This window comes from Aulonocara sp. 'chitande type north' Nkhata Bay, linkage group LG3 (genome assembly GCF_057382095.1).
Source record: "Aulonocara sp. 'chitande type north' Nkhata Bay isolate Kocher_YH1m ecotype deep benthic linkage group LG3, A_spYH_male_GT1.1, whole genome shotgun sequence".
Taxonomy (NCBI): domain Eukaryota; kingdom Metazoa; phylum Chordata; class Actinopteri; order Cichliformes; family Cichlidae; genus Aulonocara; species Aulonocara sp. 'chitande type north' Nkhata Bay.
Window position 1 is genome coordinate 6,009,291 of NC_141346.1, and position 14,929 is coordinate 6,024,219.

Sequence of the window (14,929 nt, forward strand, 5' to 3'; positions counted from 1 at the left end):
TTTCTTGATCAGTTAAAATTTCAAACCCTCTCAGAAGAGGATAAAACAGCCCTTGATCGGGGCGATCGTGGCTCAAGAGTTGGGAGTTCGCCTTGTAATCAGAAGGTTGCCGGTTCGAGCCCCGGCTTAGACAGTCTTGGTCGTTGTGTCCTTGGGCAAGACACTTCACCCGTTGCCTACTGGTGGTGGTCAGAGGGCCCGGTGGCGCCAGTGTCCGGCAGCCTCGCCTCTGTCAGTGCGCCCCAGGGTGGCTGTGGCTACAATGTAGCTTGCCATCACCAGTGTGTGAATGGGTGGATGACTGGATATGTAAAGCGCTTTGGGGTCCTTAGGGACTAGTAAAGCGCTATATAAATACAGGCCATTTACCATTTGATAGTCCTTTAACAATAAAAGACCTGTCAGAAGCCATAGACGACCTGAATAGCGGTAAAACGCCTGGCCCTGATGGACTTCCAATGGAATTCTATAAAATATTTAAAAATAAATTAATGCAGCCACTTCTTAACATGTATGAGGAGTCATATAAGTCCGGAATACTCCCAGACTCACTGAGATTAGCTACAATAACCCTTTTATTGAAGCCAAATAAGCCTCCGACTGAATGCTCCTCTTATAGGGGAATTAGTCTTATGGGATGTGATACGAAGATTTTGTGTAAAGCACTCTCTAGGAGACTAGATAAATATGGGCCCAATTTGATAACAAACGATCAACAAGTTTTTGTTAAAACGAGACAAGGCTATCATAATATAAGACGTGTCCTCAATGTACTTTATGAGTAAAACAATAGTGAGGACACTGTGCTGCTATCACTAGATGCGTGCAAAGCCTTCGCTAGAATAGAATGGAATTATCTCTTACAAGTGCTCCCCAGATATGGACTAGGTGAAACATTCCTGAAATGGATCCGATTATTGTATACACATCCAACAGCACAAGTTTTAACTAATAATAACGTATCAAAACCCTTTAATTTACAGCGATCAACCAGGCAGGGCTGCCCTCTGTCACCAATTCTCTTTGTGTTAGCAATAGAACCTCTGGCCATAGCTGTGAGAGCAAATGCAGGAATATCAGGGATAAGAATTGGAGGAAGAGACCATCTAATTTCTTTATTTGCAGATGATATTATATTTTTTTGACTAATCTGAAAGATAGTATCCCTAATTTAGTAACATTAATAAAAACATTTGGAGAATTTTCAGGGTAACAAAATTAACAATTCTAAATCAGAATTAATGTTTCTTAATGAAGAAGAAAGAAGAAGCCCTGTGGTGGCCACCCCATTTAAAACAACTACAACAGGCTTTAAATATTTAGGCATTAGGATCACCCCAAGCCTCAAGGACATAACCTCAATAAATTATGATCCCCTTGTAGAAGAGGTCACAGAAATGCTAAACCGTTGGACAAACCTGCCTGTATCTATGATAGGCCGGATAAATATCCTAAAAATGACAATTTTACCCAAATTTTTATATTACTTCCAAACACTTCCGTTGTCTCTACCAACTTCATTTTTTGACAGTTTAAACAAACTATTTAACCAATTTATTTGGAATAATAAGAAGGCAAGGCTCCGCTTACAACTACTTTACTTGCCCTATGAAAGAGGAGGTCTCCAAGTCCCCAACCTCAGATGGTATTATATGGCTGCCCAACTAACATCAGCCACCCATTATTTCTGCCCAGCAACACCTCCAGCCTGGGTTGACATTGAGCTAAAATCTGTTCCAGATCTTCCCTTACACACTTTTCTATATTCTTCAGACACTAAGACATTAAGAAAAAATACAAGGAACCCTTTCTTGAAAAATACAATTATAATTAGGAATGCAGCTCATAAATATGTGGGCGATCCTCCATCGCTTTTGCAATTTACCCCTATTTGGGGAAATGAAAAGTTCACACCTGGTAAAAGTGATGGAGGATTTAAAATATGGAAAAATAAAGGCGTTCAAAAAATTAAAGACCTATATGCAGACGGCATGCTACTCACATTTGATCAGTTATGTAAAAAATATATAATACCCCCAAAGCATTTTTTTAAATATTTACAATTGAAAAACTATTTGTCATCAAAACTGCAAAGGATTGCTGAACTTCCACCATTGACAAAAATAGAGGAGGTATGCATTAAGAATACAAAAGGGAAAGGTTTTCTCTCTATATATTATAATTTACTGATGCTTTCCTCCAAAGACTCAGCAGCAGAAAAACTGGATGCTTGGAGAAGGGAGATCCAAGAGGACATAGATGAAAATGACTGGAACCAGGCTTGCTTAAAAGCACAAAAACAAACAATAAACACACGCTTTAAACTACTGCAATATAAATGGCTCATGAGAACCTATATAACACCTGTCAAGCTTCATCATATGTCCAATGATATTCCGGACATCTGTACTAAATGTTTAGTTGAAAAAGGAACTCTTTTTCATTGTCTATGGGAGTGTCCTAAAATCCAGGACTTTTGGAAAGATGTTATCAAATATCTGTCCGAAGTGTTTAAGGTAAAAATCCCTTTAAAAGGAAAACTCTCTGTACTTGGAATATATCCAAGGGAATTTAAGCAATCGGAAAGAAAAACTAAATTACTGGACTACGGACTACTTCAAGCCAGAAGAGCCATTGCGCTATGTTGGAAGAGTATGGATGCTCCCTCCATGGGACTCTGGAAGAAGGAAATTGCAGTCTCTCTAGGCCTGGAAAGGCTAACATATATTGCCAAGGGCAAACAATGGGACTTTGTGAATATGTGGAAGCCATATATGGATATTTTAGGGAGTGGAGGTGAAGGACATTTATGAAAAAGAAGGAAAAGAAGAAGGGAAGTAAGGGAAAATCTTGTTTATCTAACCCATTGTATTTTTGTATTACTGTGAGAACTATGCTCATTTCTACATTTGAATGTGATGTAGGCAGGGTTGATGTATGGATGGGTGTGTGAATGTGAGGGTGTTCAACATTTGTTTGTATTGTACTATAAAAATTTTCAATAAAAATATATGGGAAAAAAACCCCAAAAAAAACCAAACTAACTCATACAGGCCAAGAGGTGTAGTGAAAGCCGTTTACCGTCTGCCAGACTCATGGAGAACCCGGATGTGAGGTCCATGGTGCTGAAGAAAGCATTCTCACCAAGGGCAGCAAGGTAGTCAGCCTGATGGGGCAGTGGGTGAGCATCCTTAATGGTTTTGGCATTGAGCCAGCGGAAGTCAGTGCATATCCTCAAGTCACCTGACTTCTTCCAAACCATTAGCAGTGGTGAGGCATATTCGCTGGTGGACTTACTGATGATGCCTTTCATCTCCCTGTCTGACAGCACCTCTCGCAACTTATGATAGTGAGCCGGGGGTACTCTGCGATAGGGAAGCCTGAAAGGGTGGTTGTCAGTGAGGTGGATACGATGGACAAAGTCTTTCAGCTCACCACAGTCCAGTTTGTCTCTAGAGAACACATCTTGGTAAGTCAACACAAGCTCCACCAGTTTCCTCTTCCACCCATCTGACACTTCACAGCCCTCAATGTCAATATCAGCCAACCCAGCGTCTTTGAGTAGCTGTGTAGAGTCAGGCACAGGGTCTGATGAGGGGGAAAAACTGGTATGCTGGTCAGTCAGAGTCTGGCAGAGACCTTGAGTGATGGGCAGGTCCTCTACAGCAATACAAGGGAAGACATCAGCAATCTTAGCATTGCGACGAAGTGTCACAGGGCTCTGTGTTGGGTTAAGGGCTTTCATAGGGACCCAACGATCTCCCCACATGGGTACTTTGTATCAGCCTTCATCTTCTGAATGATGGGCCGGATCACATTGCTCCCCACGATGAGTTCATCTTTTTGCCCAGGAACCACAAATGTTGGCACAAGAAACCTAGACCCATATACTTCAATGTCCAAATCATAGATGCATTTCGGTTGTGTGAGAAGGCCACCACAACCAGCCAGCACCACATTTTCAGGGGCATGCTGTGGAATCAGAGCAACACCAGCAGCTCTTAGCTTGCTATCAGCCTCTTCACTTAGTGTGCATGACCTACTTCCTGAATCAAACATGCCTGTCAGGGAGCACCGGCCACTGACCGACACTGGAGTGTAAAACTACTCACTAGCCCTGCCAACTCTTTGTGAACTCATAATAACAGTCTTCTCATCAGAGAGGCTACTACAGCAGTTAACATATGTGGTTTCTGGGTCTGTTGCATTCATGAGGGTTTCATCAACACTGCCCGTGCTACCCCTCTCGTTACATGGGCTGGCTAGTTTAAAGCAGCATTGGTGGGAGGAGGGACTGAAATGCTTGGTTTCTGGCGCAACTGTGGGCATTCACCCCTCATGTGTCCAGGGTCAAAGCAGCTGTGGCATAGCTTGTACAGCCTACAATGCACATGGGTTGTGTGTTCATGTGAGCCACACACTCTGCACGAAGCACGATGAGCACTGCGGTGCCCATGGGAATGACCCGTGGGTTGTAGGCACCTAGGACCCATGGCTAGTGATGCAGTGCACATGGACAGAACCTTGTCAAACGGTGCTACCATCTGCTGAACACCTGGCTCAGCTGGAGGAGGGCCGGAAACTGGCAAAGATGAGAATCAGAATCAGATTCTGATCTGATTCTGATTCTGATTCTCACCTGGTCGTGGCCAGTGTTGGGAAGGTTACTTTTAAAATGTATTCCATTACAGAATACAGAATACATGCCCCAAAATGTATTCTGTAACGTATTCCGTTACGTTACTCAATGAGAGTAACGTATTCTGAATACTTTGGATTACTTAATATAATATCATGCTTTTTACAACAACGTGAATGTACTATTGCTGTGTGATTTATTACTATTACTGAAGGTCCGCGACTCCGAACTGTAGTAAAGGGACCTCTGACTAATACGGCGGGGTCCCTGTCGGCTCGTAGCCGAAAAATAGCTTAATAGAAAAAAGTTGACGATCTGTAACAGGTCTGACTCTAAAGTCTTTGAGACCTTTTTGAAAAAACTTGTTGGCAGGACATCTAAACAGCAGGAGGAGGAGTTCAGTTGACCTAAGATGTCCTCCAGGTCTTTGCTGTTAATAGGTTTAAACTGTTTCATGGTATTTAAACAGTTTTTTGGTGGACACAGTACATATCCTGGATCTGCTGTTGATGTACCAATTGCTTGTCTAATTTTTTGGATTTTTTCTGTGAAGAATTTGGCAAAGTCATTGCAGGCCATGGTCGAATGAAGTTCAGCTGCCACTGACACAGGAGGGTTTGTTAGCCTGTCAACTGTAGAAAATAAGACCCGAGCATTATGGCTGTTTTTAGTGATGATGTCAGAGAAGTAGGACCTCCTTGCACTCCTCAGTTGTAAATTATAATTGTGAAGTTTCTCTTTATAGATGTCATAATGAACCTGGAGGTTTGTTTTTCTCCATCTGCGCTCAGCTTTCCTACACTCTCTTTTTTCATTTTTCACCAGTGTGGAGTTTCTCCATGGAGACTTTTTCCTTCCAGAGATAACCTTCACCTTAATGGGAGCAATAGTGTCCATTACATTTAACAGTTTTGCATTAAAGCTTTTGACGAGCTCATTGACTGACCCTCTGGACAGGTCAGGTGTTAATGGGAAGACCTGGTTAAAAATTGCACTACTGTGTTCAGTTATACACCGTTTTGTGATCACTGCTGTTGATATACAGTGGGGCAAAAAAGTATTTAGTCAGCCACCGATTGTGCAAGTTCCCCCACTTAAAATGATGACAGAGGTCAGTAATTTGCACCAGAGGTACACTTCAACTGTGAGAGACAGAATGTGAAAAAAAAAATCCATGAATTCACATGGTAGGATTTGTAAAGAATTTATTCGTAAATTAGGGTGGAAAATAAGTATTTGGTCACCTCAAACAAGGAAAATCTCTGGCTCTCACAGACCTGTAACGTCTTCTGTAAGAAGCTTTTCTGTCCCCCACTCGTTACCTGTATGAATGGCACCTGTTTGAACTCATCATCTGTATAAAAGACACCTGTCCACAGCCTCAAACAGTCAGACTCCAAACTCCGCCATGGCCAAGACCAAAGAGCTTTCGAAGGACACCAGGAAAAGTATTGTAGACCTGCACCAGACTGGGAAGAGTGAATCTACAATAGGCAAGCAGCTTGGTGTGAAAAAATGAACTGTGGGAGCAAACATCAGAAAATGGAAGACATACAAGACCACTGATAATCTCCCTCGATCTGGGGCTCCACGCAAGATCTCATCCCGTCGGGTCAAAATGATCATGAGAACGGTGAGTAAAGATCCCAGAACCACACGGGGGGACCTGGTGAATGACCTGCAGAGAGCTGGGACCAAAGTAACAAAGGTCACCATCAGTAACACACTACAACGGCAGGGAATCAAATCCCGCAGTGCCAGACGTGTTCCGCTGCTGAAGCCAGTGGATGTCCAGGCCCGTCTGAAGTTTGCCAGAGAGCACATGGATGATACAGCAGAGGATTGGGAGAATGTCATGTGGTCAGATGAAACCAAAGTAGAACTTTTTGGTATAAACTCAACTCGTCGTGTTTGGAGGAAGAAGAATACTGAGTTGCATCCCAAGAACACCATACCTACTGTGAAGCATGGGGGTGGAAACATCATGCTATGGGGCTGTTTTTCTGCCAAGGGGACAGGACGACTGATCCGTGTTGAGGACAGAATGAATGGGGCCATGTATCGTGAGATTTTGAGCCAAAACCTCCTTCCATCAGTGAGAACTTTGAAGATGAAACGAGGCTGGGTCTTCCAACATGACAATGATCCAAAACACACCGCCCGGGCAACAAAGGAGTGGCTCCATAAGAAGCATTTGAAAGTCCTGGAGTGGCCTAGCCAGTCTCCAGACCTCAACCCCATAGAAAATCTGTGGCGGGAGTTAAAAGTCCGTGTTGCTCGGCGACAGCCCCAAAACATCACTGCTCTCGAGAAGATCTGCATGGAGGAATGGGCCAAAATACCAGCTACTGTGTGTGCAAACCTGGTAAAGACCTATAGTAAACGTTTGACCTCTGTTATTGCCAACAAAGGTTATGTTACAAAGTATTGAGTTGTATTTTTGTTATTGACCAAATACTTATTTTCCACCCTGATTTATGAATAAATTCTTTACAAATCCTACCATGTGGATTCATGGATTTTTTTTTCACATTCTGTCTCTCACAGTTGAAGTGTACCTCTGGTGCAAATTACTGACCTCTGTCATCATTTTAAGTGGGGGAACTTGCACAATCGGTGGCTGACTAAATACTTTTTTGCCCCACTGTATTTGTGTGGGCTGAGATTTTACTTTCAAAGAAAACACAGTAATGATCAGACAGGCCCACATCAGACACAGTAACCTTTGAAATGCTCAGGCCCTTGGAGATCAGTAGGTCAAGAGTGTGTCCTCTATTATGTGTGGCCTCTGTTACATGCTGAGTCAGCCCAAAGTCGCCCAGAGTGTTACTCAGGTCTTTAGTCCCTTTGTCCTGAGGGTTGTCCACATGGATGTTAAAATCCCCAACAATAATTACACAGTCGAAATCAACACAGATCACAGACAGCAGTTCACTGAGGTCATTAAAAAAGTCTGTGCAGTATTTGGGAGGCCTGTAAACATTAAGAAACACAACTTTGGATGGGAACTTCAGCTGTAAAGCCACATATTCAAAAGACTGAAAACTTCCAGGAGATAGCTGCTTACATTGAAATGATTCATTAAATAAGACAGCAACCCCTCCTCCTCTCCTGCTCACCCTGGCCTCACTGATAAAACTGTAGTTAGGAGGGGTCGTCTCGATGAGAACAGCTCCACTGTTACTTTGGTCCAACCAAGTTTCAGTTAAAAACATAAAATCAAGGCTGTGCTCAGTGATTAAATCATTAATTAAAAATGTTTTCCCAGCTAAAGATCTAACGTTTAATAAAGCCAACTTAAGTGTTTTAGAGGTATTACTTGTCCCCTCGTGTTTGGGAGCAGTCTGTGGCACACAAGGTATGTTTACTATGTTTAAAGATCTTTTAGAGTGCAGCTCTCTGTGTTTTGACCAGGCCACATGTCTCCTGTCACCTCAAAGTACAGAGATTTTAAAACCTTCTAGTAAACAGGAAAGTCTAGTAGTATCATCCAATGATACTTTAATCTTGCATTTTAACTAGTAATTTGACATAATTTTCTACATTTTGGAGACTGTTAGACCAATTTAACAACAATCGCAGAAACAGTCTTCCTGTTTTCTGTCTAATTTTGTGTGCATTTGACTGAAAATAAGGTTTGATTGGCTGTACTCATGTGATAGTTTTGACAATGGTCTTCTTACCTTCGTTCCTGTTCAGTCACAGCTTAAGTATTACAGACAGTCTTTTTGATGGTTTATCGATGCACAGATTGGCCGAAGTCTTCTTACTGTATACCTTGGGGTGCATGAATGTGGATGGGGAAGTGAAGAATCAGGATGAGTCAGGAAGATGCAGCAGACACCAAAAACACACAGTTTTAGTGTGTCAGCATCCCTTCTATCCCGCTTCCTTTGTTTTACTTCTTTGCTGGAGTTTCTGCAGAGGAACTGAAAACCACAGGAACATTTTCAAATCCACTTTAGAGTTTTCTGTTAGTATTTGGAGTGGCAACTGTATGTAACTCTGTAATTTGACATTTTCACTTCATACCTTAAAACCTGTTGGAATTTCACACTGATATTTACTGCATTAGCTGGTGGATGTCGATTTGTGCCCTTCCCAGGACTGTGTGTATATTTCCCAACCAAAAACCCTGGTTTAATGGGGACATAAGACAGGAAATCAGGAAGAGGCGGGAGGCATTCAAGTCAGGACATGAAGCGGAGTATAAGAGAGCTTGGTTTAAATTGCAGAAGTCCATCAGAGCAGCACAAAGGGTCCACTTACAAAACCTTGAAGGCTACTAGCTTAACCACAAAACACACAGCATGTGTCAGGGAATTAAATCTGTCACAGTAGGGAAAGAGGAGGGGAGTGACAGTGTCTGGGACCATGTGGTTGATGTGTGTGATAGCCATATGTTCTAGGCACACACACAGCTCAAAAATCACTATTGAGTCTCAAAATAAAATGCAATGCATTAGTTAAAGATCAGAGAATAATTAGATCAAAGAGAGAATTTTTAACGAATGAGAGTGACCTTGTGTTGTTGATGGCATCATCTCAGGCACTCTCTTGGCAGCAATTTCTTCTGCTTTGGATGATTTTACTCTTTTCCACACACATTCCACGTCAGTGCGAGACACATTCTTTTCCACCCAAATGAGCAATGCAGCCATATGATGGTGCTTATCTTTTCCAATCAGGCTTTCACAGGAGCTGAACCTCACTGACTGACCCTCAAAAAACAGCTATATTGAAAACAAGTTAATGCCTAATCTAACATTCTAACAAACACTGGCAGTGTTGCTGACTGTACCAGTGCCCCTGTAGCTAACTAACTAACTCATACAGGACGTGGCCAAACCTTAAGATGGCAGCTTAGCGGGGTCGCTCTCAAGACAGTGTACAAACTTTCCATAAAAAACCCTTGTATATGCTGTTAGTGTGGTCTGGAATATACGGCACTGACATGTCAAAAGCTTCATCTGTGAAACAGTGTGAAATCTTTACCCGAAGACGCAAGACAGGCGCTATACCATCAACGTCCGACACAGATGCTAACATGGCTAGCATAGCCGAAGTTTTGGATGAACTCAAATCACTCCGGTTGGATTTTGGAGCCAAGTTGGACAGCATCGATATAAGACTGACTGGGATGGCAAGCGCTGTGACTGCACTGGAGGGTAAAGTCTCGGAGGTAAAGCAAGACATATTGAACCAGGGGGCTCATATCGAAGAGGCCGAAGCCCGCATTGCCGAAGTTGAAAGCACACTTGAGAAAACAGAAACGTCACTGAACTCGGCTATCAAACGAATCGCACTCGCAAAACAGATGATTTGGAAAACCGACGAAAGAACCTGCGCATCTTCGGCATAAAAGAGGGAGCAGAGGGGCAACAATCACTCTTCGACTTTATTAACATTATGCTACCTAAGTGGCTGGGGCTAGCGCCCGACAAGTCATTCACACTGGAACGAGTGCATCGCATGCTTGTCTCCGGGAAACCAAACCAGAGCAGAGCGGTGCTTGTTCGTTTCTTAAAATTCCAAAAGAAGGAACTGGATGGTGGTGGAGAGGCAGTAAAATGTCACAACCTATTTCAGAGGCGTATGTGTTCAGCCTGATAATCTTTTGATATAACTAATATTCAATCTTTTTATTAAAAAACATGAAGTTCAGTGTTCTTTTACTGACACGACTGCCCAGTTAGAAGAAAAACCAATGGGTCCATCTATTTGATGCTATTGGACAGGAAGCGATCAAAACTGCTGTTAGAATAGACGAAATAAAGACATAAAGCCAAACTAACCTAAATCTCTCTCTCTCTCTGTGTGTGTCTGAGTGAATGGCGGCATGAATTGAGCGGTGGACGGGAGTGTCGGAGGGAGTGGTTTTCTGTTTTCGAGTTCATTTCTATCCTTACTATTAAGCGTAACTTTTTTTTCAACACACAGGTGGTTTTGTTTGTTTGTTTTCTGCAAGCTTGGTTTGGCCCGTTGTTGAGTTGGCACAGAGTTTGAGAGGCTGACATGCCATCATGCTGTCAAACTCATACAGACTGTGAACTGTTTGGTGGAGGAGGCTGGTTTAGGTCATATGAATGGTGCGATTGTTATCTTTCTTGATAAAATATCTAAAGTTCATGATTTGGTGGAAAGAGGTGTCATTATTCATAACATTTTCACGCCCATTTTCTTATGTTAGTGTTAAGAAATATATTCTAAAACACTTCTTCAGCAGAGACTCAGAGAAGAGAAACACACAGAACTTCTTGCTAGCAACGGCAGCCTTCAGAACTGAGACTCGCGCATGAGAGACTGCCCCGGTCTTTATTTATACTTCAGTGTGTGTGTGTGTGTGTGTGTGTGTGTGTGTGTGTGTGTGTGTGTGTGGGGTCAGAGTGTGACCCCATAAATGACTTCTCTACACCTGCTGGTCTCGAAGTCCAGCAGTTCATCAAACCAAAAGGCACTTAGACTAAGACAGATATAGCTACGTTTATCCTACCGTAAAACATAACTGCAACCAGAGTCCAGTTGCGATGAATCTCCTGGTCCTTTTTCTTGGTCCTTGTGGTTTGTGTAGAGCGTGAGAGGCGAGGAAACACATCTGTTGTTTTAAATTTTCTGTCTTTCTCAGGCAACCATTGTTTTTTAGTTTCATTTGGATTGAACTCATTAATCAATTTGACTTTTAGACATTTCACAGATTCTTTTCTTGCTCACACACATGAGAAAACAGAGAAAGGAAAAAACAACAAAGGTCATCTGTATTTCACCTCATGATTCAAAAACCACAAACACTGCATTAAGTTATGACTCATAATCAGTTTCTCCACCAAAAATAAATCATTGTATCACAAGATTTATGGTAACTAGAAAAATATTATGCAACAAATGAAAAAAATTAGTCTAGTTCATTGAACAACATCCTTCAAGTTGATGAACAACACTTGCCCACTTCTTCTCAGTTCCTAGGGACACAAAATCATTTCTTCAAACTTTCTTGTTTCATTTCCATTACAGTTGCCATCCTCCTCTGACCTCCTCTCTAAATAACACAGATATGATCCCATAAAGAAGAAAAGAATGTTTCTGTGACTCAAAAACAAATAGAAAGCATTTATTTGGACACAATAAGACAAGGTATGACCTCTCCCATACTCCTAGGATGTGGGGGTGAACGCCAGAACACCCTGGAATGTTACAGACCTCCTAGGATGAGACATTCTTTCAATATGCCACCAACTATATACTTCTAAACCAGTGGTTCTTAACCTGGGTTCGATCGAACCCTAGGGGTTTGGTGAATCGGTCTCAGGGGTTCAGCAGAGCCTCCGCCGTGACATGCACAGTTCATTTTGTGCACCAGTAAAAAACATATGTATGTCTTGAATTTGAAAAAAATCATATTTTATTTTTCACTAAAGAGGGGTTCAGTGAATGTGCATATAAAACTGTTGGGGTTCGGTACCTCCAACAAGGTTAAGAACCACTGCTCTAGAGTACTTCAGTATACACACACACACAGAGGATTTGTAAAACATGAATAACACCTACATGTTCAATTCAATGTACACATAATGTAGGACTACAAATACTGGGATATACTGTACTGTTGCCATCAAGGAGTTGGCATCAGGTGGGTACTTGTGTGGAACCCAAGTTTCCTAGAATGCATTTCAAATGAAGTTCAAAAGCATCAATGGTGGAGGTGATCAAATAAAACTGTAAAGATTTTAAATAATCCTGTTTCTGTGTCACTAAAGTTTTAAGATGCAATTATGTGAACATGTAGATGTGTAAACTTCAAATATCTGATTGGTTTATACTGATGGCACAAATTTGCAAAAAGGCTGTGATGAATTCAGAGACCTGGTCTTGTCCGTGGGGAAATTCTGGTAAGAGAGAGGACTAAGAGACAGGTGAGACGCCAAGAGAGACAGAAAAGGAGTGAGAGTTTTCCCCTTGCTTTTACCCTGTGGATTTTCCTGGAGACCTGATCCCTGCACCCTTGTATATAGCGCTTCTCCACTGTCGCACATTTCACCTGGTGTTTGTGAATAGACCCCCTGTTCTTCCTTTGGGCGAAAGAGTTCTGGGTTTGAGTCCTCCAGTTACCGTAACAGGCTGCTGTCACATTAAACACTTCACACCATCAAAGAGTCTGACGCTGCGACTTACAGCACAAAGGACAGCTGCCGCACCCTGATATGACTTTAATTTGATCAATCATTAATGTTTGGAGGCTTTCTGCTCCCACCCTGAACAAACCTGAGAACAAATAATATGATACAACACCCATACTGTACACAGCAATCTACAAATAATTTTAAACCTGCTACACCCTGATATGCCTTTATATTAATCATTGACCCTCAAAGCTGTGAACAAAATGCTAAACCTTTCCTGAAACATTTCGCTGACTCCTCATGAGTGTTTAGAGCCGAGCCCCAATTCTTCTCAGCAGTTCACACACAGCACTGACTTTGTAACTAATTAAAGTGAAATGTCAGTGAAAATGTGGCTATCAGTGTCTTAGTTTAATGACTAAATGTTTCAATGTGCTACTGAAAAAAATAAACTAAAAAAAAAACAAAAAGCAGTGCTTGGTATTAAACAGCTGGCATCGTGATCTGGTGATACGCAATGTTTTTTGTGTTATTTTACACATTCTACCAGTGTGCTTTGCCAGTATTTGCTGACATCATAAAACTCTCATAAGACTCGACACAAGAAATAATCCTGAATTGCTTTATTTAAGTATCAGAACATGAGACAAAGCTCAACCAGCAGCACTAAGACCTGATCCTGAACCCTGAAGCTCTATGACTCATTTCATCACTACCCGGAAACAATATCCTACATCTGTGAGCCAGCGTGAGAAAATCCAGCCAACGACACAAACTTAGATTCAAGGCTGTGCACAAAAACAGCCACACAAAGACATGTTTAAGGACCTGCTGACTTTCCGTGCCCACCCTCAAGGCCCTATATGTATGTGTTATGAGAGTGTGAGTAATGTGGATGTCTAATTTGTGGAATAAAATTGAGGCACAGGTGGCCAGAAGGGGAGGGGGGGGATGCCTCCCCTGCACCCTGGTGACACACCCGCACCCCAAGGCCCTACTTGTGTGGGTGGGTATGTTGGAGCGGGAAGAGGTGAGGCAGCCGGGGATGGGGAGGAAAAGAAGGGAGGAGCAAGATGCCCCTCCCTGGGGCCAGCTCCCCCGCTGACCCCAGTAGGCACCCACGTCCTTCGGCACCCACCAAGGCAAGGGAGCCCAGGCCCATCCAGATTGGGGCCTACGGCATCAGGTATGCCCAGCCCCACAGGACCCGGGGCAGCCCACCCGACCCCACCGCAGAGGAAACTGTACCCACCCCAACATTCAATCGTCTCCCAGACTGCACAAGACAGTAGACACCCAGGTTAAGTTTATTGTACACCTCTCCTATGACTCTCCCCCACCTGCAGAGTTGACTCCTGCAAGGATGGAACAAACTCCCTGTCAGCTGAAGAGCCCCCTAGTTAGGCCGATGCGCCAGATCCAAGCTTCTTACGAAAATACACTGCTGCTTGTTGTCTCCACTGATAGACTCACAGTTTGTTGGTTGTTCATGACAGGCGACGAAAGGGGAAAGAATCTTTATTACCCCACCAAAAAATGGCAGCTCAAAACTTTGATAATGGGTCAGTAGACAAAAGGTCAACAGTTTTACAATTTACAAGAAACTGATGAACTTTTGTCACTGACACATTATCAGAGGTTGCAGTCGCTATTTTATGGTGGGGTAATAAAGGCAGAAGAAAAAGTGAAAGGTTACTTTAAGAGCAAATTTATAAACGTCTCCTTAAACCCAACCCCAGTCCACAAAGAAAACATCGGGAAGCAAGAAAACAACAAATTACACATGATGGGGCGAAGATCACATTTGCACAGGATCTGTCTGCGGAGGCGGTTCGGATCCGACAGGGATTTCACCCGGTTGTCAAACTGTTTATTGATATCAATGCCTTCCGTGGATTCCAGCACAACCCATGCAGACTCAGGATCCTGTACGGTGGAAAGATCCACCTCTTCTCAACACCTCAAGAAGCCGAAAAATTCTACAAGAATCTGCCGAAGGAAACAGCAGAGGATGCTCATCACCAGTGAGTCGGTTAAACAACAGGTTAACCATTAAGACACTCCATAAGACTGCCTCTGCTTCAACATAACCGGCCAGTAATTGAGTCACTGATAAGAGACAGATAAAATTCTGAGCTCGAATTTACGTGGGACTTATGTTAACACAACTGGG

The 14,929-nt window shown here is 42.6% G+C and overlaps 1 pseudogene; it reads right to left on the bottom strand.

Annotated features, from left to right (window-relative positions):
* Nucleotides 1–14,929, bottom strand: part of LOC147333656 (uncharacterized) — a 166,827-nt pseudogene that overhangs the window by 77,656 nt on the left and 74,242 nt on the right.